General features: G+C 43.7%; 1 protein-coding gene across 2 annotated transcripts in view; it reads left to right on the top strand.

Annotated features, from left to right (window-relative positions):
• The first annotated feature begins 13 nt into the window (after nt 1-13).
• Nucleotides 14-26467, top strand: part of RELA (RELA proto-oncogene, NF-kB subunit) — a 43053-nt gene continuing 16599 nt past the window's right edge. The window contains exon 1 of one of the 2 annotated variants that reach the window (XM_064576169.1): nt 14-154. The gene's annotated coding sequence lies outside the window, so the exon portion shown is untranslated. The remainder of the gene's footprint in view (nt 155-26467) is intronic. The other variant, XM_064576170.1, reaches the window with a different exon arrangement.

The following is a 26467-nucleotide window of genomic DNA, read 5'->3' on the forward strand; positions in this document are numbered from 1 at the left end:
TGGCGGGAGAGTGGGGTGTTTTAAGTTTCGGTCCGAGTCCTGGGCGGAATCCCCGAAAGGCGCACAACGATTGGAGGAAAGCGGAGTCCGTCACGTGACGCCCACCGGGTGCGACGCCGGTCACGTGGCTACGGCGCGGGTCACGTGGGACCAGGTTTGTGCTTCGAGGACGGCCGGGCTCGGGCGTCTCCTAGTGGGAGCAGGAGGTGTCGCCAGGAGGAACTGCGCGTGCTTGGCGCCGGGGGCGCGGTGGTGGGGGGTACTGGCGGGGACTGGGAGGCTGGAGAAGTGGGCGGGACTGCGAACCGAAGTTGTGCCTGTCGGGTTTGTGGACTTCCTTCCTTGGGGTTGGGGATGCAGATGTTTCGGCTTGTTTTGTATATTAGATTTCTCAAAAAATAATATTCATGCATGCGTTCAGCAGACATTTAGTGATCTTCTAGCAGGTGCCAGGCATTATTCTAGGAGCCTGTAATGCACTAGTGAATATGGTAAAGGAGCCTGACCTCATGGAGCTTACAGCCTTGTGGGTTGGGAGGAAAGAGAGATATAGATAACAAGTGTATTTAAAATTAAATTATGGGCGCCTGGGTGGCTCAGTTGGTTAAGCGACTGCCTTCGGCTCAGGTCATGATCCTGGAGTCCCTGGATCGAGTCCCGCATCGGGCTCCCTGCTCGGCAGGGAGCCTGCTGCTGCCTCTGACCCTCCCCGCTCTCATGTGCTGTCTCTCTGTCATTCTCTCTGTCTCAAATAAATAAAAAAATCTTTAAAAAAATAAAATAAAAAATTAAATTAAATTATTTAGTATATAAAAAAGTGATATGTATTATGAGAACACCCCCCCCCCCAAAAAAAAGTGCAAGCCAAAGGAGATGGGTAGGGAGGTTGCAGTTTTAAATAGAGTACTCAGGGCAAGCCTGGCTGTAAGTCTATTACTTGAGCACAGCTTTAGAGGGGTGAAGGAATGAGCCAAGCACATATCTGGGAGGAAACTGTCCCCCCAAGACAGACCACGATAAAGGGGAGAAAAGTATGATCTCAGATCACCAGAAGAAAATGTCTAGAGTGAACATTTTGGTTGATTGTCTTGTAGAACGGGGGTGGGCAAACTGGCCTGTGGGCCAAATCCAACCCTCTGCTCATTTTCCTACAGCAAATGGGATGGTTTTTATATTTGTTAATGGCTGGGAAAACATCAAAAGAAGAATATTTTGTGATACATGAAAATTATGAGGTTCGACTACTCCTCATTTATGTTTTATCTATGAGGCCTTTACATTAAGACTGAATAATTGTGCTGGGGTATGGTCCACAAAACCTAAAATATTTACTGTCTGACCCCTTACAGAAAATGTTTGCCAACCTCTGCTTTATAGACTATTGTGTTGTCTGTTCAATTCAAAAGTAGGTTCTTGATTGTGTATATTGTGCTGTTCCCAGTTCATTTTCTTAGCAACATAAATTGAACCCTTGTCACTAAATACTCTATAGCACTACTTCAATGGCTACATTGTGATTTGTTGTTTAGATGCATCTTAGCTACCATAACCAATTGTTCTTGAATATTCCAAGTTATTTCTGATTTTCCCCTATTACAAACAGTGCTACAAGCATCCTTCTTTATATGTACAACTTTCTAGATATTCATCCCAGCATGATTTGCACAGAAGATATAAATGGGGTAATGATTTTATCTGCCTTTTGGAAAGATCACCCTGCTGGCACTGTCCTTGGATTGAAGGAGGTAAAACCAGAACAGGACAAATCGGAAGACTGTCAAAATTGGCCGTTCGCTGATAACCGTCAATAAATCAATAAATGTTTATCCAGGGCCTGCTGTGTATCACAGTTAGCACTAGTTCAGTCCCTGCTGCCTTGTCAGAGTCACAAGCAACCCATGTTAATCCCATGGCTGCTGCTTAATGCTATTGGCAGTGGCATTTGGCATGGTTGGTCATTGTCTCATCCTTGAAACACTCTTGTCCTTGTTTCCAGGATACCAGACCCTCCTGGTTCTCATCCAACTTCCGTGGCTGCTCCTTATCTCCTTTGCTGGTTCCTCTTCCTGTCCATGACCGCTAAATGTTCACGGGCGCCAGGTTCAGCCCTGGATTTCATGTCTGTTTCCACACTCTCCCTTCATGATCCCCTGCAGGCTCATGGCTTTAAATACCATTCATGTGCTGAGGTTTCTCAAATTCATATCTTCAGCTTAGATCTCTCCCCGCAACTCAGCCCTCACTGCCCGTTCAGCATCTCTACCTGGTTGTCTAGAGATCATGTCCAAAACCAAACTCCTGGTCTTCCTTCCCAACTGTCTCCTCCCACTATCTTTCTTGTCCCTGTCAGTGATGCTTTATCCATCCAGTTTCTCAGACCAAAAACCTTGAAGTCATCCAATTTTCCTCTCACACTCAGCCAGTCAGCAGACACTCTAGGCTCTATCATTTCTGTCTGCCTTCACCACTACCACTCTGATGCAAACTACCACCATCTTCTCCCAGAACTATTGCAATAGCCTCATCCACAGGAACAAGAGGGATCATTCAAAAATATTAATTCACACCCAGGTGCCTGGCTGGCTCAGTCAGTTAAGCATCTGACTCAGGTCATGATCTCAGGGTCCTGGGATCTAGCCCCTAGTCCGGGAATCTGCTTTTCCCTCTGCCCCTCTTCCCACTTGTGCACATGCACACATGCTCTCTCTCTCTAATAGATAAATAATTTATTTATTTATATAAGTAATATATATATACATATAAATTCACACCATGTCACCCTGATGATCAAAATCCACCAGTGGTTTGTCACTCAGAATAAAACTCAAAATCCCTGTATAAATGCAATCCCATTACCACTCTGCTTCTTCTTCTGCTGTCCCCTCACTATGTTCTAGCCACAATGGCCTCCCCATGTTTCCAGGACATAGCAGGAAGTTCCTTTCTCTGGTCCTTTGCTGTTTCCTACCTGCAACATTTTCTCCCCATTTATCCACCTGGCTCAGTCTCTCACCTCATGCAAGCCTTTGCTCAAAGGTCACCTTCTCAGTGAGGCCACCTCTGACCTCCCCAGTTAAGCCTGCCATCCCCTACCCACCTCATCACCCTCCTCCTTTGCTCATTGTCCTACATAGCCTTGATCACCAGCTGTCGATCGTTTTTCTTACTCACTTGTTAACTATCTTTCCTTCACTAGAATGTAAGATCCATGAACACAGTATTTATATTGTTTTGTCCGGTGCTGTTTTCCCACCTTCTAGAATAGTGCCTGACTCATAGTAGGCATTCAGTTAAAAACTGTCAAATGGATTAAGCACATGGTCTCCCCAGGAGCCAGAGATGTGAACTGATATTTACTGCAGAGAGTGATTAGTCTTTTGAGATGGGAAGGAAAGCTGGGGCCCAAAGGAGGCAGATCCATGGAGGGATCCCAGAGCATCTGATATATGGCCTACAGCTTAGAGGATGAGTAAGTGTTGGCCAGAGAAAGGACTTGGGGATATTCCAGGAACAAAGAGAGTAAAAAAGGAGAAAAGAAACAGCTCGTGAACGGGGCATCAGGCATTCAAAAACATTAATTGAGCACCAACTGTGTGCCTCACTGTCAGAGCAACTTGAGTGAAAACAGAGGCAATCCCTATTCGAGGGGGATGGACAAGAGCAGTTCACAAAACAAAACAAAAATAATCCCTGTGGAGATTGGTAAGTGTCGACGATAAAACAGTGTGATCTGGCCAAGAGTGAGGCCCAGTCAGTGTGGGCCTCTCTAAGGGCTTTCAGTCAGGATTTCTACCACCCACAGTGTCACCGTGCTCTGCTTCCAATTGGTTCAGTGAGGGAATGTCTTGGTCCATGTGGTCCAAAGGCATGCAGGGCTTGAGGATGGCTTCACTGTCAGCGTCCTCAACAACGAAGCTTCTGTCTTTCCACTCCAGCCTCCTCACGGTTGCCTTCCTCCAACATTAAGGTGGGCTTCTCTCATGATCGAAGGACAGCTGCCCCAGCTCTAGGGCCTACCTGTGTCCAAGGCCATGTCCAAGGAGAAAAATGTCTTACCCAGCTATGGAAGGAAAGTCCTAGGCTTCCCTTAACGTGAACCATCTTAGGGCATGTGTCTTTGCCTCAGCCAATGCCTCTGGCCAGGGGGATGGAATTCCACTTGTTGGGCACCTGGGTGGCTCAGGCGTTAATCGTCTACCTTCGGCTCAGGTCATGATCCCAGGGTCCTGGGATCGAGCCCCACATTGGGCTCCCTGCTCAGCGGGAAGCCTGCTTCTCCCTCTCCCACTCCCCCTGCTTGTGTTCCTGCTCTCGCTGTGTCTCTCTTTGTCAAATAAATAAATAAAGTCTTTAAAAAAAAAAAGACAAATATCATATGATCTCACTTATACGTGGAATCTTAAAGAAAAAAATGAGAGGCGTCTGGGTGGTTGTAGGTTAAGGGTCTGCCTTTGGCTCAGGTCATGATCCCAGGGTCCTGGGATGGAGCCCTATGTTGGGTTCCCTGCTCAGCGGGAAGCCTGTTTCTCCCTCTCCCACCCCCCCCCCGTTTGTGTTCCTGCTCTCTCTGTCAAATAAATAAATAAAACCTTTAAAATATATATATATATATATATATATTTTAAAAAAAGATGACTGAGGGAACAAAGGTTGTTGGGGACACGACGCATAAGAGTACAACTGCTCGTACTGCCATGGGGCAGGGACTGAAGGTGCCTGCAGACTGAGATGTGGCCAAAAGCGTGGTAGAGAAGGCCGTGGCTGGCAGGGACCCAAAGACAGGGGCCTCAATCCTGTTGGGGGCTTGTGGTTCTCCACCCCGGCCCCAAATCTCTGGGGGTCTCAGATCCTGCAGGAGGAGGATCCTTATGCCAAGAACTCCTCTCTTCAGAGGCAACGAACATGGACTTGTGTTTTCCAAAAGCACGCACTGCAGTTACGCCTCATAAGATCCCAGTCCACTGAAATGCTCGCTGAACTCAAAGTGGCGATAAAGGCTGCTTGGCATGGGATCCTGGGCTGAAGGCTCAGGTCTGGGAATCACCAGTGTAGACAGGAGCAAGGCCAAGAAAATGCCCACTGGACTGAGTAGTTCAGGAGGGGCTCTTTGCTGAGGTGGTGGTAGGTGAAAGCTAGATTGTAAAGGGGTTGAGGAAGAGGAAGCAGCAGACACCCCTTTAGGGTAGGTTGAGTTTGAAATGTTAGAGAGGCTTAAATGAAAAATGGAAGAAAATTATATAAAACAAACAAACAACTATGAGCTGTGGGGCTGAGCCTGGGTGGCTCAATTGGTTAAGCGACTGAGTCTTGATTTCAGCTCAGGTCATGATCTCAGGGTCATGAGATCAAGCCCTGCATAGGGCTCCACGCTGGGCATGGAGCCTGCTTAAGATTCTCTCCCCCACCCCGCCACTGTGTCGTGTGCATGCGCACACTTGCTCTCTCCAAAAAAACAAAAAACAAATACACTATGAGCTTTCATTTATTTTTTTGTAAGGAAGATAGTGGTTGGGGGGGAACCAGAGGGGGCTGTAAGGACGAGGAAGGAAGTTTCTTTAAGACATGCATCAGTTGGACACTCTCGGTTGTAAATAACAGAAAGCCAAGAATAAACTGGTTTAATAAACTGAGCTTCTTACCTCCTTGGAGGTAGAGCAGCCCCAAGACTGCTTAACCCAGTAGCTCAAAGATGGCATCATCACCCCTAGGGTCTCTCCAGACCACCAACTCAGTGGGTTGGCTTTGTTCTCTAGGGGATTCCCTTTAAGGTGGTAGGATGCCTACAGTGGCCAGCGGGCCACATACTTCTGCTTTCACACCAAGCATTTCCATCCAGGAATTCCTTCTCAGCATTTCTCAGGAAATGTGTTTTTCTGAATCTTGAGCAGGGCCAAGAGGGGGTTATATAGGGCCCAGAGTTTAGAAGGGTCCTGCACTTAGTTTAACATTCTGTTGTCATCTTTAAAATTCTTAATAACTTTTAAACAAGGGCACCACAAATTGTGTGCCTGGTCCTGATCCATCAAAAAATCAGGAAAAACAGGACGCCTGGGTGTTTTAGTCGGTTAAGCGTCTAACTCTTGATTTCAGCTCAGGTCATGATCTCAGGGTTGTGAGATCAAGCCCCACATCATGCTGGACATGGAGCCTGCTTGAAGATTCTCTCTTTCTCCCTCTCCCTCTGCCCCTCCCACCCCCCAAAATCAGGAAGAAGTCTTATAATTCTCCTACAGTGGTTAAAGTTTAGCAGTCAACATGGGCACATTAATGCTTAATGGGCAATCGTTAACACACTGATGTCAAGTTGACAGCAAATGCAGAAATAGGAGTACATGAGGGAGAAGTCACCATGATGAAATTAGTTTCGCTTATAGTTGCTTCCATGTTGCAAGTATGGGTTCGTGGCCCGGTCTCTGCTAACAGTGAGGCATTCGTTTTTGTTTGTTTTAATTCTGGTAAAATATACATAACATAAAATTTAACATTTTAACCATTTTTAAGTGTACAGTTCAATGGTATTAAGTATATTTACATTTTTGTGCAACCATCACCACCATCCGTCTCCAGAATGTTTTCCTCATCCCCAACAATCCCCTATTACCCAATAACTCCCCATTCCCCCCTCTCCCCAGCCTCTCATAACCACTATTTTACTTTCTCTCTCTAAGAATTTAACTGCTCTCGGTAACTCATGTAAGTGGAATCGTATGATATCTGTCTTTTTGCATCTGGTTTACTTCACTTAGAATAATGTTTTTAAGATTTATCCATGTTGTAGCAGGTGTCAGATTTCATTCCTTTTTAAGGCTGAATAACTTTCCATTACATGGATAGACCACGTCGGTGAATCATTCCTACAACTTACATACTAATAAGTCTATATGCAAAGTATCCTTCATACAAATCCTATGAATGGTGTTCCAAGAGCTAACACCTTTTGGAAGTAAAATAAGTCCTTAAATTGGTCATTTTGACATGGGGTTCCGTATAGTACTGCACATCCTGCTAGGAGATCCAAATGTTACATTATTCAAATACCACACAATAATGTTCACTGGAATATTCCAGCATTTAAGTATCAGCTGTAGGTGGGGCACCCAGCTGGCTCAGTTGGTAGAGCATACAGCTCTTGATCCCTGGGTTGTATTTGAGCCCCATGTTGGGTACGGAACCTGCTCAAAATAAAATTAAAGATTAAAAGATATATATATATTAGCTGTAGGCTACAGTTCCTTGCAAAAACTTCAAGGGGAGAAATGCAAAGAGACGAAAAAGACATGAATGTTGTGAAATACTTCCAACAGGAAACCAGAAACTGATCTGAAATATAAATTAACAATATTGATTTCAACAGCAAAGCCAAAATCAGAACAAGCAGATAAAAGATTCTCCTCATTAAAAAAAGGAAATGGGCTTATATGAAGGATATATGCCCAAGTTGGAGTTGCTTGCGGACACCCTTTCAACAATTTGATCAAGGTCAATGTAAAATGAAAGAGAGGTTTTTACATCTAGAGTATTTGTCACAAAATAATTGTCAAGACTATCAAGTAGGCCAATTAATGCTTTGTATGGTTTTTAAAAAAGATTTTATTTATTTATTAGAGAGAGAGAGAGCACAGAGGGAGAGGGAGAAGCAGGCTCCCTGCTGAGCAGAGAGCCCCACACGGGGCTCGATCCCAGGACCCTGAGATCAGGACCCAAGCCGAAGGCAGATGCTCAACTGACTGAGCCACCCAGGTGCCCCAATGCTTTGTATGTTTTACATTTTCACTTTAAGAAGGGGTAACTTCTAAATATTAAATACTTGTCATATTTAATTCTCAGTAATTGGCTTTTAATTGGCATTGAACTTGTTTATTTCCTTTTTCTAAGATTTTATTTATTAGAGAGAGAGCACGTGCGCGCATGCACACAAAGAGGGGAGGGGCAAGGGGAGAGAGAGAGACTCCCCACTGAGCAGGGAGTCTGACATGGGGCTTGATTTTAGGACCCTGAGATCACGATCTGAGGCAAAGGACGCCTAACCGACTGAGCCACCCAGGAGTCCCTAAATAAATATTTTTTTTTAAAAGGAAGTGAAGAGTGCCTGGGTGGCTCAGTCAGTTAAGTGTCTGCTTTCAGCTCAGGTCATAATCCTGGGGTCCTGGGATCAAGTCCTGCATTGGACTCCTTGCTCATCAGGGAGCCTGTTTCTCCCTCTGCTGCTCCCCCTGCTTGTGTGCACTCTCTCGGACAAATAAATAAAATCTTTTAAAATTATTTATTTTAAAGAAAAAGATTGCATGAGAAAGAGGGGCAGAGGGAGAGGGAGAGAGAATCTCAAGCAGACTCTGTGCTGAGCGTGGAGCCCAACTTGGGGCTCCATCCTATGACCTTGAAATCACAACCTGTGCCAAAACCAAGAGTTGGATGCTTAACTGATGCGCCACCCAGGGGCCCTTCATTTCCCTTCTTTTAATCTTTTCTCTCTTCACATGTCTGAATCAGATGGAGATTATTTTTAGTTGTCATTGACATATACAGTCTTGTGATATATTGGTTCATAATGATAAATCTTTCAATTATTATATCTTTTTTACAGAAAGCCCTGAATCCTTTAATACAAGTCTATTACAGGAAAATGATTCAGCGTTTATGTTCAATCATTTTTATTTAAAAATATAGAAAATATTGGGGCGTCTGGGTGGCTCAGTTGGTTAAGTGTCTGCCTTTGGCTTGGGTCATGATCCTGGGGTCCTGGGATCAAGCCCCACATCGGGCTTCCTGCTCATCAGGGAGCCTGCTTCTCCCTCTCCCACTCCCCCAGCTTGTGGTCCCTCTCTCGCTGTCTCTCTCTCTCTGTCAAATAAATAAAATCTTAAAAAAAATAAAATTATATAAAATATTGTGAAAGATACAGAATGACTTGTGGGTTTGGCAGGATCATACATGGGGAGGGAGGAGTACATAGGTGAGAGAAAGAAAAGAGAGGGGGGTGGGGAGATAGAGAGGCCCCCTAGAGGCTAGAGAGAGACAAGGGCTGATGCCTCTCACAGGAGGTCCAGGACACTTCCCTTCCCACCTGGAGTCCTTCCTCTGACCTTTCTCTGCTTTTCCTCTTTGCCATCTCGATAGTGTGATAATGCTTTCTCAGCTCAGATGACTCTTCCTCTGGACCTCACAGCCCAGGTTGCTTGTCATCTGGTGACATGTCTGTTTCCCTCCCCACCTTCCCAAATTCAGGCTCTTTGGGTCCAGGGACATTTCTGCATTGTCTGTCCCTATTTCCCCAGTGCCTGCAAAAAGGAGGCTCTCGGGGCGCCTGGGTGGCTCAGTCGTTAAGCGTCTGCCTTCGGCTCAGGTCATGATCCCAGGGTCCTGGGATCGAGCCCCCCATCAGGCTCCCTGCTCCGCGGGAAGCCTGTTTCTCCCTTTCCCATTCCCCCTGCTTGTATTCCCTCTCTCGCTGTATCTCTCTCTGTCAAATAAATAAATAAAAAATCTTAAAAAAAAAAAAAAGGAGGCTTTCAATGAACATTTGCTGGAGAAATGAATCTGACCCCACAATAACCCTCGAATGGGGTCAGGTGCTATACCCCTTTGACAGGTAAACCATGAAGGCTCAGAGTTTGGGGACTTAACCAAGCCATAGAACCAAGGATTAGCTGAGACATCATTTGAACACAGACCCTACCTTCCAATCCTCTGTCCAACCCACTGCCAGCCCTGCTAGGAAACCCAGAGCAAATGGGGCAGGGACCCCAGGAGCACAGACCCCACCTCAGCAGAGAGCCTTGGGCAGTTGTCTGTGTGGCTACAACAGTGACTGCTGGGCAGGAGATCCTTTAAGTACTGTCTGTCATCTTAAAGTTCATGTGAGATTTTCTTACCTGAACTAAACAAGTTGGACTTTCCTTGTTGTTATTAGGTAGCATTTATCTGGTGCTTACTCCATTTGTCCTAATAAACACACTTTTGCGTGTCAGGTGATCTTCTGAGCCAGAAGGTTGACTTGGGCTCTGCCTAGAACCATCCTGAAGATGGAGGGTTCAGGAAGGCTTTTCAAAGTTTTATTTCACCTCATGGGGTGCTTGGGTGGCTTAGTCAGGTAAGTGTCCAACTCTTGGTTTTGGCTCAGGTCATGATTCAGGATCCTGGGATCAAGCCTCGCATCGGGCTCCACACCCAGCATGGAGTCGGCTTGGGGTTCTTTCTCCCCTCTCCCTCTGCCCCTCCCCCCTGCACTCACTCACACGTGTGTCCTCTCTCTCTCTCTTCCAAATACATAAACTAATTTTTTATGAAGATTTTATTTATTTATTTGACACAGAGAGAGAAAGAGATCACAAGTGGGGGGGGCAGAGGGAGAGGGAGAAGCAGGCTCCTGGCTGAGCAGGGAGCCTGATGTGGGGCCGATCCCAGGACCCTGGGATCATGACCTGAGCTGAAGGCAGACGCTTAACGACTGAGCCACCCAGGCGCCCCCATAAACTAATTTTTTAAAAAGTTTTATTTCACCGTAAATATACTTTTTGCTTAAAAATATTTCTATTCTTGGGGCGCCTGGGTGGCTCAGTCGTTAAGTGTCTGCCTTCGGCTCAGGTCGTGATCCCAGGGTTCTGGGATCGAGCCCCGCATCGGGCTCCCTGTTCCACAGGAGTCAGTGCTTCTCCCTCTCCCACTCCCCCTGCTTGTGTTTCCTCTCTCGCTGTGTCTTTCTCTGTCAAATAAATAAATAAAATCTTTTTAAAAAAACAAATCTATCAATTGTCTCTTTACTTTGTGGTTGACATCTTTGGCATGGGTACCTTTAAGGGTTTTTTATTAGATCAAAGACGGCAATCCTTCCCACGATAAGTTCTGGGTTTGCAGCCTTGGTTAAGACGGTCTTCTCATCTTTTCAAGTTTCTTATGAGGTTTTTATTATGTTATTTTTAACATTTAAGTGTTTGATCCTTCTGGAATTTATTTTGGTCCAGATTAGCAGTGAGCTGTGTGCTGGCACCTCTCATTACATAATTCAGCTCTTTCCTGCTGAATCAGAATACCCTATGTGTCATATATTAATCCTAAAAATGGATTGGGACCCAGGTCTATGTCCCTGATTTGGCTCCATAAATTTCTCTACTTCTTTGCAAATACTATATTGATTTGATCATAGTGTCCTTTTCTTCTTCTTCTTTTTTTTTTTTTTTAAGATTCTATTTATTTATTTGACAGAGAGAGAAAGAGCACAAGCAGGGGGAGCAGCAGGCTCCCAGTGAGCAGGGAGCCTGATGCGGGGCTCGATCCCAGGACCCTGGGATCATGCCCTGAGCTGAAGGCAGACACTTAACTGACTGAGCCACCCAGGTGCTCCTGATCATAGTGTCCTTATAATGGCTTCTTTCCGGGAAGGCAAGGCCCCCTCACTATTCCTTTTTATATATTTTGACTATTCCCAGGCGTAGTATTCTTCAAAATAAGCATTAGGATCATTTAAACCATTTAAAAGAGAAAACTAGTTAGAATTCTAATTTAAATTATATGAAATGTATCTATTAATTTGGGGATACATGACCATTTTATGTTATTTTGTCTAGCCATCCCAAAACCTGAGATAACTATTTGTTCCTTATTTATTTATTTATTTATTTATTTATTTATTTATTTATTCTGAGAGAGAGGGAGGGAGAGAGAGCATTTGAGTGCATGGGGGGCAGGGGCAGAGGGAGGAGGAGAGAGAGAATCTTAATCTTAAGCTGCTCCACGACCAGCACAGGGCCCGATGTGGGACTCTTGTCTCACACCCCTGAGATCATGACTTGAGCTGAAATCATGAGTCAGATGCTCAACCAACTGAGCCACCCAGATTCCCCTGTTCCATTTTTTTTTAAGATTTTATTTATTTATTTGAGACAGAGAGAATGAGAGACAGAGAGCACATGAGAGGGGGGAGGGTCAGAGGGAGAAGCAGGCTCCCTGCCAAGCAGGGAGCCCGATGCGGGACTCGATCCCGGGACTCCAGGATCATGACCTGAGCCGAAGGCAGTCGCTTAACCAACTGAGCCACCCAGGCGCCCACCCCTGTTCCATTTTTAAAGCATCTTTCAATGTGATATTATAATTCTGTTCATATTGGTATAGGCTTTCCTTAAAAATTTAGATTTATCTTTGATCCATTTTGAGTTAATTTTTGTATATAATGTAAGTTGAGGGTCTGACTTCATTCTTTTGCATGTGGATATTCAGTTTCCCCAACACCATCTGTTGAAAAGACTGTCCTTTCCCCATTGAATGGTCTTGACACTTGTTGAAAATCCATTGTCCATATGTGTGAGAGTTTTTTCTGGGTTCTCAATTCTTTTTTTTTTTTTTTGAGATTTATTTCTTTATTTGAGAGAGAGAGCACAGGGAGGGGCAGAGGGAGAGGAGACAGAGAATCCCCAGTAGACTCTACACTGAGCTGAGCATGGAGCCCTGCTTGGGGCTCCATCTCATGACCCATAAGATCACAACCTGAGCCGAAACCAAGAGTTGGACACTTAACCTACTAAGCCACTCAGGAGCCCCTCTGGGGTCTCAATTCTATTCCAATCAGTCCATATTTCTGTTTTTATGCCAGTATTACACTATTTTTGGCTGGTTTTTTTTTAACCTAATCTCATAATTTACCTTTTATTGCAAGCACTTCAGTCCCCCACGTTTAGTGTAATGAATGATATACTTGGATTATATCCTGTCAATATTACTTTATGGTTGAAATTTATTTTACACTGTTATTTATTCTTTTACTTTTATTTTTTTATTTAAAGTAAATTTATCTTTTTTTTTTAAAGATTTTATTTATTTGAGAAAGAGAAAGAGAGCACGAGCAGGGTTAGGGGCAGAGGGAGAAGCAGACCCCCAGCTGGGCAGGGAGCCCAATGCGAGACTCGATCCCAGGACCCTGAGATCATGACCTGAGCCGAAGGCAGATGCTCAACCGACTGAGCCACCCAGGCCCCCCAAATCTTATCTATCTTAAAAATGTTTTAACGTACTATTGAGTAAAAGTGATGTTTCAGAGAGAATCCCTGCTCTGTCCCTTACTAGCTGTCTGATTGGATAAATGATTTAACTTCCCTGAGCCTCAATTTCCTAATCTATAAAGTGTGAATAATCACACCTCTTTCAGTCGGTAGTTGTGACAGATAAATAACTATCGAATGTAAAGGTTTCAGTAGAGTAAGTACACAATGATAGTAGCTAAAATAAATTTGGTTGAATCAAGGACTGCATGGTTAGCTTGTGATGTCATGGGGCCTTAGCACTGCTGAGGTCTTGTGAGGTTTGAGAACCTCTTCCTTGGTCTCTTTTTTGGGGGGGAGTGGGAGACCAGGTGCTTTGTTGAAGGTGTGCATGGGTGTAGAGGCCAAAGGAGGTTTGGGTTTGGAGCAGTTGACAATGAGAACTGGAGAGGGAGCTGTCCAAGGGGTGGGCTGAGATCAGGATGCAAAATGACTTCATTGCGGCATTCAGGGAGCTTCTGGGGTCCTCAGAAGATTGATCAGAGGGAGTAGGGACTTTGCTGGGCAGAGCATGGAGGACCTGGCCGGAAGAGGATGTGTGAGAGAATCTGGGAGAGTTGCTGGTTGAGAATGGTTTAGAAGTCAAGAGAGAAGCTGCTGCTGGGGAGGAAGCTGACAAACGGGGAACACAGGAGGAATTGTCTATGACATTAAAGAGCATCCATCCATCTATCCATCAGTCCTTCCATCCATGCAGTAATCCCAACAGTGTTGAGAAAGCAGAACCTTTATTTTCTCCACAATTCAGCTGAATCTTTGTTTTGAGGTCCATCATGCCTGGAAGGTGGGGAAGCTAATCTCAGTAATTTTTGTGATGTGGACTTGAATCTAAGGTAGAGATGGAGGGAAGGGGGGCTTACCTGGAGCTGTGATGTTAGTCATTTGACCTGGCAGTTGAGTGCTATACCTCTCTTTGGAACAAGAAATACTACCAGGGATAAAGAGAGACATTTTATAGTTGTAAAGGGGTTATATCATCAAGAAAACATAGAAGTCCTAATTGTATGCATTCAGTAAGAGTTTCTAAACACATGAAGCAAAGACTGACAGAACCAAAAGGAGAAACAGAAAAATCCACAATTAGGGACTTCAGCACTCATCTCTCAGGAATTGATAAAAACAGGTACAGAAAATAACAGTAGGTATATAGAAGACCTGAATAATACTATTGACCACCTTGACCTAACTGATATTTATGGGCCAAAGATAGTGTTTTTTCCCACGTCAGAATGAAAGACTTCATAATACATGGGGACATTGGGTCCTAGATGGGTCTTGCCTCAGTAGTGAGGAATAATTAGCCCCAAACTAAATGCTGCTCTGGTCACATCTAATAGATCTGTGGTATAATCAAAAATATATATTTAGCCTTTGTCCTGGTTCCTGGCACAGAGCTCATAAAACCTTTGCGATTTACTGAATGATAGGAATGTTTTTTGTTATTCATAATGAGCCCTTAAAGTGATACTCAAATTTGGGCTAATGAGGTGACTGTTGGTGGGCCCCTTAATAGCTTCAGGATGGGAGCTGGTAGCCAGAAGAGCCAACCATGTGATTAGAGGATTAGAACTGTTAGCCCCACCCCCAACCCTGAAAAAAAGGAGAAGGACTAGAGGTTGAGTTAATTACCAATGGCCAGTGATTTAATCAGTCGTGCCTACATAATGAGATTTCCGTAAAAACTCCTAAACAACAGGATGCAGAGTTCTTCCAGAGTGGTGAACACCCAGTGCTAGGAAGGTGGTGTGTCCAGAGAGTGCATGGAAGCTCTTTAACCCCCATACCTTCCCCTATGTATCTCCTCTATCTGGCTGTTCCTAAGTTATGTCCTTTATAATACACCAGTAATTCTAAGTAAAGTACTTTCCTGAGCTCTTCTGAGTTCTACTAAATTATTGAACCTGAGGGAGGGGGGCCATGGGAACCCCCCAAATTTGTAGAAGGCCAGGCAGAAATGTGGGTAGCTTGGGCATCCCATCTGCAACTGGCATCTGAAGGGGGAACAGTCTTGTCAGACTAAGCCCTTAACCTGTGAGGTCTGTGCTAACTGCAAATAGTGTCAGAACTGAAATGAATAGTTGGACATTCAGTTGGTGTCAGAGAATTGGTTGGTGTGAGAAAAAAACCTCTCAAAATCTTAAAAGCAAAACTCAAAAGGATCAAACCATTTCAGAGTAATTTAACTGTGTCCCAAAACACAAGTCAAGAATATTTATAGGGATACAAAAATATTCTAGTGCCCCAAAAAGTAAAATTCATATGCCTGGTATCCAACGAAAGATGACAAACATGCAAAAATGTGGGAAAATATGACCCATAGGGAAAAGAAAAATCAGTCAGTTAAAACTGAGCCAGAATGAACAGATGTTAGAATTGGCAGATAAGAACATTTAAAAATATAACTATTCCATATGTTTAAAAAGCTAAGAAGAGACATATAAGATACAAAAATTCCCATATCAAATTTCCTGGGATGAGAACTACAATGTCTGAGATGATAAATATGCTGAATGGGATTAATAGATTAAACACTGCAGAAGAAAAGATTAATGAATTTGAAGATATCAAGTTTTATATCTTTATATCTTTGATAAAAGAAACTATCCAAAATGAAACAGAGAAAAAGAATACAAAAACTGAAAAGTGCATCAATGAGCTGAGACAACCTCAAGTGGCCTGAGACATGTGTGATTGGAGTTCCTGAATGAGGAGAGTGGGACAGATGATATTTGGAGAAATAATAGCTAAAGATTTTCTAAATTAATGACAACTGTAAGCTCATAGATCCAAGAAGTTCAACTTCCCTCAAGCACAAGAAACATGGGGGGAAAAAACTCAAAATGAAGCCACATCATAATCAAATTGTTCAAAACCAGCGATTAAAGGAAAAGCTTGGAAGCAGTCAGGAAAAAAAAGTAGATTCATTATGTATAGAGAAATAAAGATAAGGATGGCAACAGATTTCTCGCTGGTAACAAAGCAAGCAAGAAAACGGTGAAGCAACATCTTTAAAGTGTTGAAACAGAAAAGCTGTCAGCATAGTAGAATTCTGTACCCAGCAAAAGATGTTCAAAGATGTTGACAAAGACTTTTTAAGACATAAAATTCACACCATAAGAAATGTTAGGCAAAAAAATGTTAAGAAGTCCTTCAGGTGGAAGGAAAATGACATCAGATGGAAGTGTGGGTCTACAAAAAGGAATGAAATACACCAGAAATGATAACTATGTGGATAAATATATGATTTTTTATTATTATTTAAATCTTTTTTAAAGATAAAAGAAAGGGGGACGCCTGGGTGGCTCAGTTGGTTGAGCGTCTGCCTTCAGCTCAAGTCATGATCCCAGGGTCCTGGGATCGAGTCCGGCATCAACTCCCTGCTCAGAGGAGAGCCTGCTTCTCCCTCTGCCTGCTGCTCTCCCTGCTTGTGCTCTCTCTCTCTTTCTGACAAATAAGTAAATAGAATCTTTAAAAAAAAAAAAGATTAAAAAGGATAGCAAGTAAATATTTTGAACACTTTATGTAATATATTCAGTGATCTATGTGAAATGGACAAATTAAAAGACACAAATTACCGGAACCGATTCAAGAAGAAATAAAAAATACAGAATAGTCCTATGTCTATTAAAGAAATTGAATCCATAAATTAAAACCTTCCCACAAAGGGAATGCCAGGTCCAGTTGGTGAATTCTATCAAAGCTGAGGAAGAGATAATACCAATTCTACACAAATTCTTTCAGAAGCAGAAGAGGAGACACTTTCCAGCTCATTTTATAAGGCCAGCATTTCCCTGACACCAAAACCATAGCTATCACAAGGAGAGAACACGTGGACCAGTATCCGACATGAACATAGATACAAAATTTCTTAACAAAATATTGTCAAATAATCCCTTTTCTTCATTACACTTATCTCTACTTGATACATTGCCTCTGAACTTGATCTATTACCTGTATCTTCCAAGTAGAATGTAAGCTCCCTGAGTGCAAGGACTTTGTTTTGTTCGTGGCTATTCTTCCCACACCACCATCCCAGCATTTATTTTTATTTTTATTTTTTAAAGATTTTATTTATTTATTTGAGACAGAGAGAATGAGATACAGAGAGCATGAGAAGGAGGAAGGTCAGAGGGAGAAGCAGACTCCCTGCCGAGCAGGGAGCCCGATGCGGGACTCGATCCAGGGACTCCAGGATCCAGGGACTCCAGGATCATGACCTGAGCCGAAGGCAGTCGCTTAACCAACTGAGCCACCCAGGCGCCCCATCCCAGCATTTAGAACAGTGCTTGACCAATACTAGATGCTAAATAAATATCTGTTGACTGATTGAGAGATGGACTCACAGGTGATTTCAAGAGACACATTGTTGCCCTGGTGAGCCCCAGTACAAACTAAGATAATGGGGCACATTTTTTAAACTTTTTTTTTAAAGATTTTTATTTATTTATTAATTTATTTGACACACACACACAGCACAAGCAGGGAGAGCAGCAGGCAGAGGAAGAGGGAGAAGCAGGCTCTCCATGGAGTAGGGAGCCCGATGTGGGGCTCAGTCCCAGGACCCTGGGATCATGACCTGAGCCCAAGGCAGACGCTTAACGACTGAGCCACCCAAGTGCCCCGATGGGGCACATTTTAAAAAGATTAAAATCAGGAACCCAGTTCTGGCCCATGCTTACACTATTCCATTTTTAAACGTAACTGAATATATGCCATTAATTTATTAATAAGGGTTTACTTTTTTATTTTGGTAAAATATACATAGCATGATATTTAGCATTGTAACCATTTATAAATGTACAATTGAGTGGCCTTAAATGCATTCACAATGTTGTGTAACCATCACTACTATCCATCTTTTTCATCATCCCCAACATAATCTCTGTACCACAAACAATAATTCTCCATTTCCCTTTCCCACCCCTGGTAACCTCTGTTCTATTCTACTTTCTGTCTCTAAGAATTTCCCTATTCTAGGTACTTCATATAAGTGGAATAATACAATATTCATCCTTTTGTGTCCGGCTTACATCAGGTAGCATCATGTCTTCAAGGTTCATCCATGCCGTAGCATGTGTCAAAACTTCCTTCCTTTTTATGGCTGACTAAAATTCCATTATATGTATAGACCACATTTTGTTTACCCATGCATCTGTTGATGAATATTTGGGTTGTTTCTGCCTTTTGGCTACTGTGAATAATGCTGTTATAAACACTGGTGTACACCTATCTGTTTGGGTCCCTTCTTTCCATTTTTTTGGATATATACCTAGGAGTGGAATTGCTGGATCATATGCTAGTTCTGTATTTAACTTTCTGAGGAATTACCGAACTGTTTTCCATAGTTCCCGTACCATTTTTTTTTTAAAGATTTTATTTATTTATTTGAGAGAGAGAGAATGAGAGACAGAGAGCATGAGAGGGAGGAGGGTCAGAGGGAGAAGCAGACTCCCTGCCGAGCAGGGAGCCCGATGCGGGACTCGATCCCGGGACTCCAGGACCATGACCTGAGCCGAAGGTAGTCGCTTAACCAACTGAGCCACCCAGGCGCCCTCCCATACCATTTTACATCCCCACCAGCGAAGCAAAAAAGTTCCCATTTCTCCACATCCTCACCAACACTAATTTTTTAATAAGGATTTAAGTTTAATAATTGTTCAGATTACACTGGTTGCCCCATGGCTACAGTTCATAATTATATATTCCAGAAATTTGATTAAAACGTATATTGTTGGGATGCCTGGGTGGCTCAGTCGGTTAAGCGTCTGCCTTTGGCTCAGGTCATCATCACAGGGTCCTGTGATCGAGCCCTGCTTTGGGCTCAGCAGGGAGCCTGCTTCTCCCTCTCTGCTTCTCCCTCTCTCTCTGCCTGCCACTCCCCCTGCTTGGGCACTCTCTCTCTGTCAAACAAACAAACAAATACATATTTTTAAAAAACGTATGCTGTTTCTAAGCCTTTTCATTTGGAGAATGAGATTCAATTTTATAGATTCACAAAAGAATCTCAATCAATCAAAATCTCAGCAGGCTTTATGGGTAGAAATTGAGAGGCTGATTCTAAAATGAATACAGAAATTCAAAGGACCTAGACTAGCCAATGTAAATTTTGAAAAAGAAGAATGGGATCAGGGGCGCCTGAGCGGCTCAATCGTTAGGCGTCCGCCTTCGGCTCAGGACAAGATCCCAGGGTCCTGGGATCGAGCCCCGCATCGGGCTCCCTGCTCCATGGGAAGCCTGTTTCTCCCTCTCCCGCTCCCCCTGCTTGTGTTCCTGCTCTCGCTATCTCTCTCTGTCAAATAAATAAATAGATCTTAAAAAAAAAAAAGAATGGTATCAGAGGACTTATAACACAGTGTAATATTAGCATAAGAATAGAAACATTCCATATATCAAAACATTTATGGAACAGAAGAGAGTCCAGAAATAGATCCACACATATACAGTCAATTGATTTGAGACAAAGGAGTCCGGATAATTCAATGAGGAAAAGACAGGCTTTTTAACAAATGAAGCTGGACCAGCTGGACATCCGTTTGGCAGGGGGAAGGAGCTTTGATCCTTAATTCTTAACCTATACAAAAACTAATTCAAAATAGATCATATAGGGACGCCTGGGTGGCTCGGTCGGTTGGGCGTCTGCCTTCAGCTTGGGTCCTGATCCTGGGGTCCGGGCATCGAGTCCCGCATGGGACTCCCTGCTCAGTGGGGAGTCTGCTTCTCCCTGTCCCTCTGCCTGCCACTCCCCCTGCTTGTGCTCTCTCTCTGACAAATAAATAAAATCTAAAAAAAAAAAAAAGATCATATACCTAAATGCAAAACTAAAAATATTAAAGTATAAACTATAACTATAAAACTTCTAGAAGATAATGCAGGAGAAAATTTTTGTGACCTTAGGGGTCTTTGATAGGACATAACAAGCACGAACCATAAAAGAAAAAAATGATAAATAAATAAAAATCCACTCTTAGACATCATTAGCAAATGAAAAGGCAAACCGCAGCCTGGGAGAAAGTATTTGCAGTACTTGCATTGCAAATTCAAGGCTTGTATCCAAACATATAAAGAACTCTAAAAACTCAAAACAAATAAGGAACAAAAAATTGGATGAAAACTTTACAATAGAGGACACATGAAGCCAAATACAAAAGAGTACTCATCATGTTGTGTGACTCCGTTTTATGAAATTTTAAGAAAGACTAATTGAATTAATAGTATCAGAAAGCAGATCACTTAGGCCTGGGGCATGGGATGGGTGTAGAAATTGGGAAGAGGCATAAGGGAGCATTTTGGAAAAGTGGAAGTGTTCTGTATCTTAATTGTGGTGATGGATACATAGATGTGTATGTTTGTCAAAACTCATGGAACTGCACACTCAAAATACATGTATTTAGTGTATGCAAATATATCTTAATAAAATTGATTTTTCTAAGTGAAAATACCTGCCCTGCCACTTTTGTATTGTGTCGAGTGGGTGTCTTCACCTCTCTGTGCCTCAATTTGCTCATCTGTAAAATGGGAATAATAGTATCTCACAAGGTTGTTTTGAGATGTAAACGAGCTCCATTCACATGACGTGTCATGTTGTGAACACTCCACAGAGGCTAGGTAATATTATTATTGGGGGAGGGCATCCAGCCCCTGCTGGCACCTATGGGAAGCCCACTTGGTCCCTTCCGCATCTTTGCCCTCCCTGCCCTGAGGTCAGGGCCACTCCAAGTCTACCAACTCTTGACGCCAAAACCATACAACTCTTGGTGGCAGGAGTTCTATGCCCCATTCCTCTCAATGCCCAGGGACTCTGTGAGGTCCCTTGGATCATCTTCCAGGCTCCCACTGACCATCATCCTTGAGGACATCCTTGACCCTGGCTCCAGCCCAGAATCATGACACAGGCATGGGGCTGTCAGCAACCCAATCTCTCTGGGTCCTGTTTTTATTTCTGTACCTCAGCCAGGGTGGGGGCTGGTGGGGGGGGTGGGATACAGAGGGACACCCCAACTTCTTGGATCCTTTCTGAAACCTCTGCTGTTCCTGTCTTCTCTGCTCCTCATCCTCTCATGATTCTCCTCGGTGGGCATTCATTCTCCCACATCTATTGTTAGGACACTGAAACCAGAATCATGACTTCTTTTGTTCCACTGTGTCCTGAGTCAGTGACGAGGGAGAGTCACGGGATAAAAGGAAATGTGTGTGTGTATTTGACCTGGATTCTATCTCAGATGTCCTCCTATTCCAAATATCCGTTGGAGTAGCACGAGGGAGGTGAACAGGAAGGGTATAAGTCTGAAGGAACAGTGCCAACACTTGATGTTGGGCCACGGCTGAACTGGAGAGAGATTTGGGACATGGAAGAGGCCAGAAGACTGGGGGAGGGGAAAGGGGGCTGAGACAGGGAGTGGGAAGCAGTGAAGAACAGGCAAGGAAGCTTTGGGCTGCAGAAGCGCAGAATGTGAGATTAGTTGGGAGTTCCCATGCGCTCTGGCTAGGGGAGGAGCTGGGGACAGGTGCAAGAGCTAATTGGCAGGGGCAGGAGTGGGGACTCTGGAGTTTGGGAGAGGGTAGGGAGGCCAGTGAATTGGGCCTGTCCTGCTGCCTGCTTGTTTGGTGTATGGAGATGGGGAGACAGAATTTTCTTTCCTTTATTGCCAGGATTGGGACAGAATAAAACTTTGGGATTACCCTGGATCTAGGGCCCCTCCAAACCCCGGAAACAAGCCAGAACATCTTGCATGGGGTCATCACAGCCAGCCCCATGACCTTGTTCTTTGTACAGCTACCTCATCTGGGCCACATTTTCAAAGGACCTTGGATCTGGAAAGCTGGAATAATCCAGAGAGACTAGAAGGGTGTGTGTGTGTGTGTGTGTGTGTGCGCACGTGCACGCCACACAACTTTGTCTTGTTCACTGCTCTGTCCCAGGCACACTGTGGGTACACAGTAAATATCTGGTAAATGAATGAGTCAAGATCTGAGGGGATTCCCTAGGGTCAGGACTAGCCTGATGTCTTCTCTAAGGCCTCATAGGGCAAAAGGCTGACCATCTAATGGAAGCCAAAGGGAGGCAAATTCTGACCTTACATCAGAAAGGACCTTGAAAATCCAGAGTTGCTTCGAGCATCCTGTTGCTTGAGGTGACCGCGTTGGAGCCAAAGGTAGACATGGAAGGACACTAGGGAAGAGAACTTGCTTCAAAGCAGACCTGAAGGGCCCCAAGGGTCCTTCCAGCCACCGCATCTGGGACTTGGCTCTCTGGTCACATTGTCGTAGGTAATTGCGACAAAATGTCAGCTCTCAGGTCAGACAGAACTGGGTTTAAATCTTGGCTTCTCCAGAAGCTGTCTGACCTTAAGCATGTTACCCAGTGTCTTTGAACCTGCTACTTCACCTGTAATGTGGAGGTGATGGTACAACACCTAGCTCAAAGACTGGCTGTGAGCCTTAGATTCAAATGATCACCCATGTACAGCATTTAGCTCAAAATCTGGCACACAATCAATGTTCAATGTTAGCTATTGTTACAATGCTGGAAATGGGCCAGGGGAGCTGGTTCCCAGGGCCCAGTGAACTAAGACAAGTCACATGTAAAGTAAATCAACTGGCTGGCGGCCAGAAAGATGCAAGGCAGTGATTTCTTTACATATCCAGGTGTACTTTTCTAGTTTGATACAATTTGGATTCATACATTCCCAAATTACCACTGGGAGGACAATACCAAGAGATAGGGAAGATGTCATTTTTAGGAGAGTTACAGAAACAGATATTAAATCCATAACCGGTGCAGATATTTCCATATGTGTCAGAAAAACTGACAGATAACTTGTTTCTAAGTTCCTTATTTAAACTGAGAGGTTTGGGGCCCCTGGCTGGCTCAGTCGGTAGAGCATGTGACTCGATCTTGGGGTTGTGAGTTCAAGTCCCACGTTGGGTGTAGAGATTACTTAAAAATAAAATATTTTTTAAGATGTTATTTATTTATTTGACACACAGAGAGAGAGAGAGCACAAGCAGGGGGAGCGGCAGGCAGAGAGAGAGGGAGAAGCAGGCTCCCCACCGAGGAGGGAGCCTGATGCGGGGCTCGATCCCGGGACCCTGGGATCATGACCTGAGCCGAAGGCAGACGCTTAACGACTGAGCCACTCAGGTGCCCCCAAAATAAAATCTTTTAAAAAGCAAATAAATAGGGGCACCTGGGTGGCTCAGTCGTTAAGCGTCTGCCTTCGGCTCAGGTCATGATCCCAGGGTCCCGGGATCGAGCCCCACATCGGGCTCCTTGCTCAGCGGGAAGTCTGCTTCTCCCTCTCCCACTCCCCCTGCTTGTGTTCCCTCTCTCGCTGTCTCTCTCTCTCTCTGTCAAAAAACAAATAAAATCTTTAAAAAAATAAAATAAAATAAAATAAAAAGCAAATAAATAGGGGCACCTGGGTGGTACAGTCGGTTGAGCATCTAACTCTTGGTTTCAGCTCAGATCATGATCTCAGGGTTGTGAGATGGAACTCCCACCCTCATCGAGCCCCACGTGGGGCTCCTTACTCAGCAAGGAGTCTGCTTAAGATTCTCTCTTCTTCTGCCCCTCCCCCTGCTCTCTCTCAAATAAATAAATAAAACTTAAAAAATAAATAAATAAACTGGGAGGTTTAAGGACTAGTTCTGCTCTTCTTTATTAGAACAACCAGCTCCATGGGTGCCTAGCTGGCTCAGCTGGTAGAGCATACGACTCCTGATCTCAGGGTCATGAGTTCAAGCTCCATGTTGGGTGTAGAGCCTACTTAAAAAACAATGGGGCACCTGGGGAGGCTCCTCGTTTAAGTGTCTGACCCTTAATTTCAGCTCAGGTCTTGACCTCAGGGTTCTGAGTTCAAGCCCTGTGTTGGGCTCCATGCTGGGCATGAAGCCTACTTAAAACACACACACACACACCAACAACAACAACACCAACCAGCTCCAACAAAAAAACTATTTATATGGTTTTATAGACAATATTTACATTGTTTTATTAAACTCTGTGTTCATATTTGTGTTCATCTTTGTATTAAACTTTGTATGTTAGTCATTTGTAGAAACAGTAATTTTATAAGACAATAAAATTGCAGTTTTTAAATACTTCAAATATTTAGCAAACACAATTACCATTAGGCCATAGGATAAAATGCTGCTTTTGACACTCCCCATTAGAGCTAAACCCACAAGAGAGGCTGAATTAGGCCTAAAATGGACTCAACGGTCCTATTGCTCCCCACCTCCACTGAAGCTAATAGCAGAAACAAAAGCAAAAGCAAACCCTCCATGGAGGGAAGCTTTCTCAATCTAAGCCTACAGGACTGTTGTTTGATTTCTCAAACAACCACCACCAAACACATGAAAGTATACTACCAGCAGTAAATATCAACAGAGACAAGAAACCACTTATTGTATATGATGTGAGGTAAGGATTAAGTCTCCTTCCCACCCCACCCCTGCCACATTATGCCAGCACCACTTCTTGAAAAATATAACCTTTCTCCATTGAATTACTTTGGTCTCCCTGTTGAAAATCAATTGATCTTCTATGTGTATGAGTAAGTCCCTTTCTGTTCTCTCTAATTTGTTCCATTTATCGGTAGGTCTGTCTTTACACTAATATCCCACTTTCTTGTTTACTACAGCTTTTTTTTACTTCAATAAACTCTCTTTAATCAAAGCCCAATATACAGTTTTTTTTTTAAAGATTTTATTTATTTATTTGAGACAGAGAGAATGAGATACAGAGAGCATGAGAGGGAGGAGGGTCAGAGGGAGAAGCAGACTCCCCGCCAAGCAGGGAGCCCGATGCGGGACTCGATCCCGGGACTCCAAGATCATGACCTGAGCCGAAGGCAGTCGCTTAACCAACTGAGCCACCCAGGCGCCTCTCCAATATACAGTTTTAAAATAAATTTGAAATCAAGTAATGTAATTCTTCCAACTTTGTTCTTTTTCAAAGATGTCTTAGCTATTATAAGTCCTTTGCATTTCCATATAAATTTTAAAATCAATTTGTCAATTTCTATACTGGATTTTGCCAGTGTTTTGATTGAGATTGCACTGATTCTATAAATAAATTTGGGGAGAATTGATATTGTAGCAATACTGAACCTTCCAACCCATGAAATGGTTGCTAGCTCAGTGGGTTAACCCAAACCTCATCCTTGTCACTCTGTGGTTGCTTCAATTACCCATACATACTTATCAGTAGGCATGGAAACACCAAGAGGCATGTCAGTGAATCTCTTGAGTTTCAGATATGTTTTCACTGCCCCCCCCCCTTATAAAGAAGAACGCTACCTCCTCATAATAATCAGATTTAGTTACTTCTGCCAGTATAGGAAATCCTTTCTTTAGCTGCTGGCTTACTGGCACCAGGAGCCCAACATGACTAAGTGGTAGCCATAGCTTTGGGTTTGGTGGAACTTTGTGTCCTTGTTAAAAGCATATCCCCTTTGAAGCTAAGGCCATATGCTAGCCATATACTACATCTTGAAGGCAGTATCATTCCCAAGCTGGTATATTACCTACCTTTTAGAGGTCATTCTAGCAATCTCTCAGGTCAATATCTCCTGGGTGACGCAGTATATGGTAGCATGAGCAGATTCTGTAATATGGTAATGTGACCATTGTTACATCTCATTCTCTATAAAGTGGGTCATGGGTTGGTAGAGCAAATGCTCTTTAAGCCCTCAGTTGGTGGTACTGGCCAAGGCACTGTAGGTACAGAAGACAAATCTATACCCAGAATGCATGCCAATCCCAGTATGAACAAAATCACAGCCACTCCATAGCAGAAGGTCCCAATGTAATTCACTTGCCACCAGCTGTGGTGAAAGGGAGCCTACATCATTGGGCCATAGGTAACCTGCATCCCTGCCACTGTAGTACTTTACTCATGAACCCATTGTACAAACACTAGAGTAGCCTAAAATGAAAACTGGCTTACATCTATGAGACAAATCATCTTGACCACCATATTGTTTAGTTTCTCTCTGTGATGGATGCGTCTGGTGGGCAGACCAGACATGAAGATCCATACACTGTTTCCACCCTAATAGGTCCACTCACATGCCTCTTTCCCTACATCTCCTTTTCTCTGATCTCTCAACCTTGCTATTTCCCTGCCCCATACCAACCAATTAATCACTCTCTTGGAATCCATACATATCCCTATTCCGGGCCATTAATTTCTCACTCTACACCAAGTTGATGACCAAGTCTAATGCTTGAAGCTTTGCCCACTGGGAAGCTTACCCCTAACCACTATTTTTCGCCCTGGGTAGGTCTGTAGAACAGCAGCAGAGCATTTCTGGTTCACTCCAACTTGTCATACTGACCCATCAATGAACCAAGCCTGAGTTTTTACTCTCTGTTAGTTGGTAGTAGAGAATCTACTGAGAGAGAGACAGATTGATATAACAGATACAGATGGA

The sequence above is a fragment of the Mirounga angustirostris genome, unplaced genomic scaffold (genome assembly GCF_029215605.1).
Source record: "Mirounga angustirostris isolate CCGP_5_RB_7025 unplaced genomic scaffold, mMirAng1.0.hap1 SCAF_13, whole genome shotgun sequence".
Lineage (NCBI taxonomy): Eukaryota > Metazoa > Chordata > Mammalia > Carnivora > Phocidae > Mirounga > Mirounga angustirostris.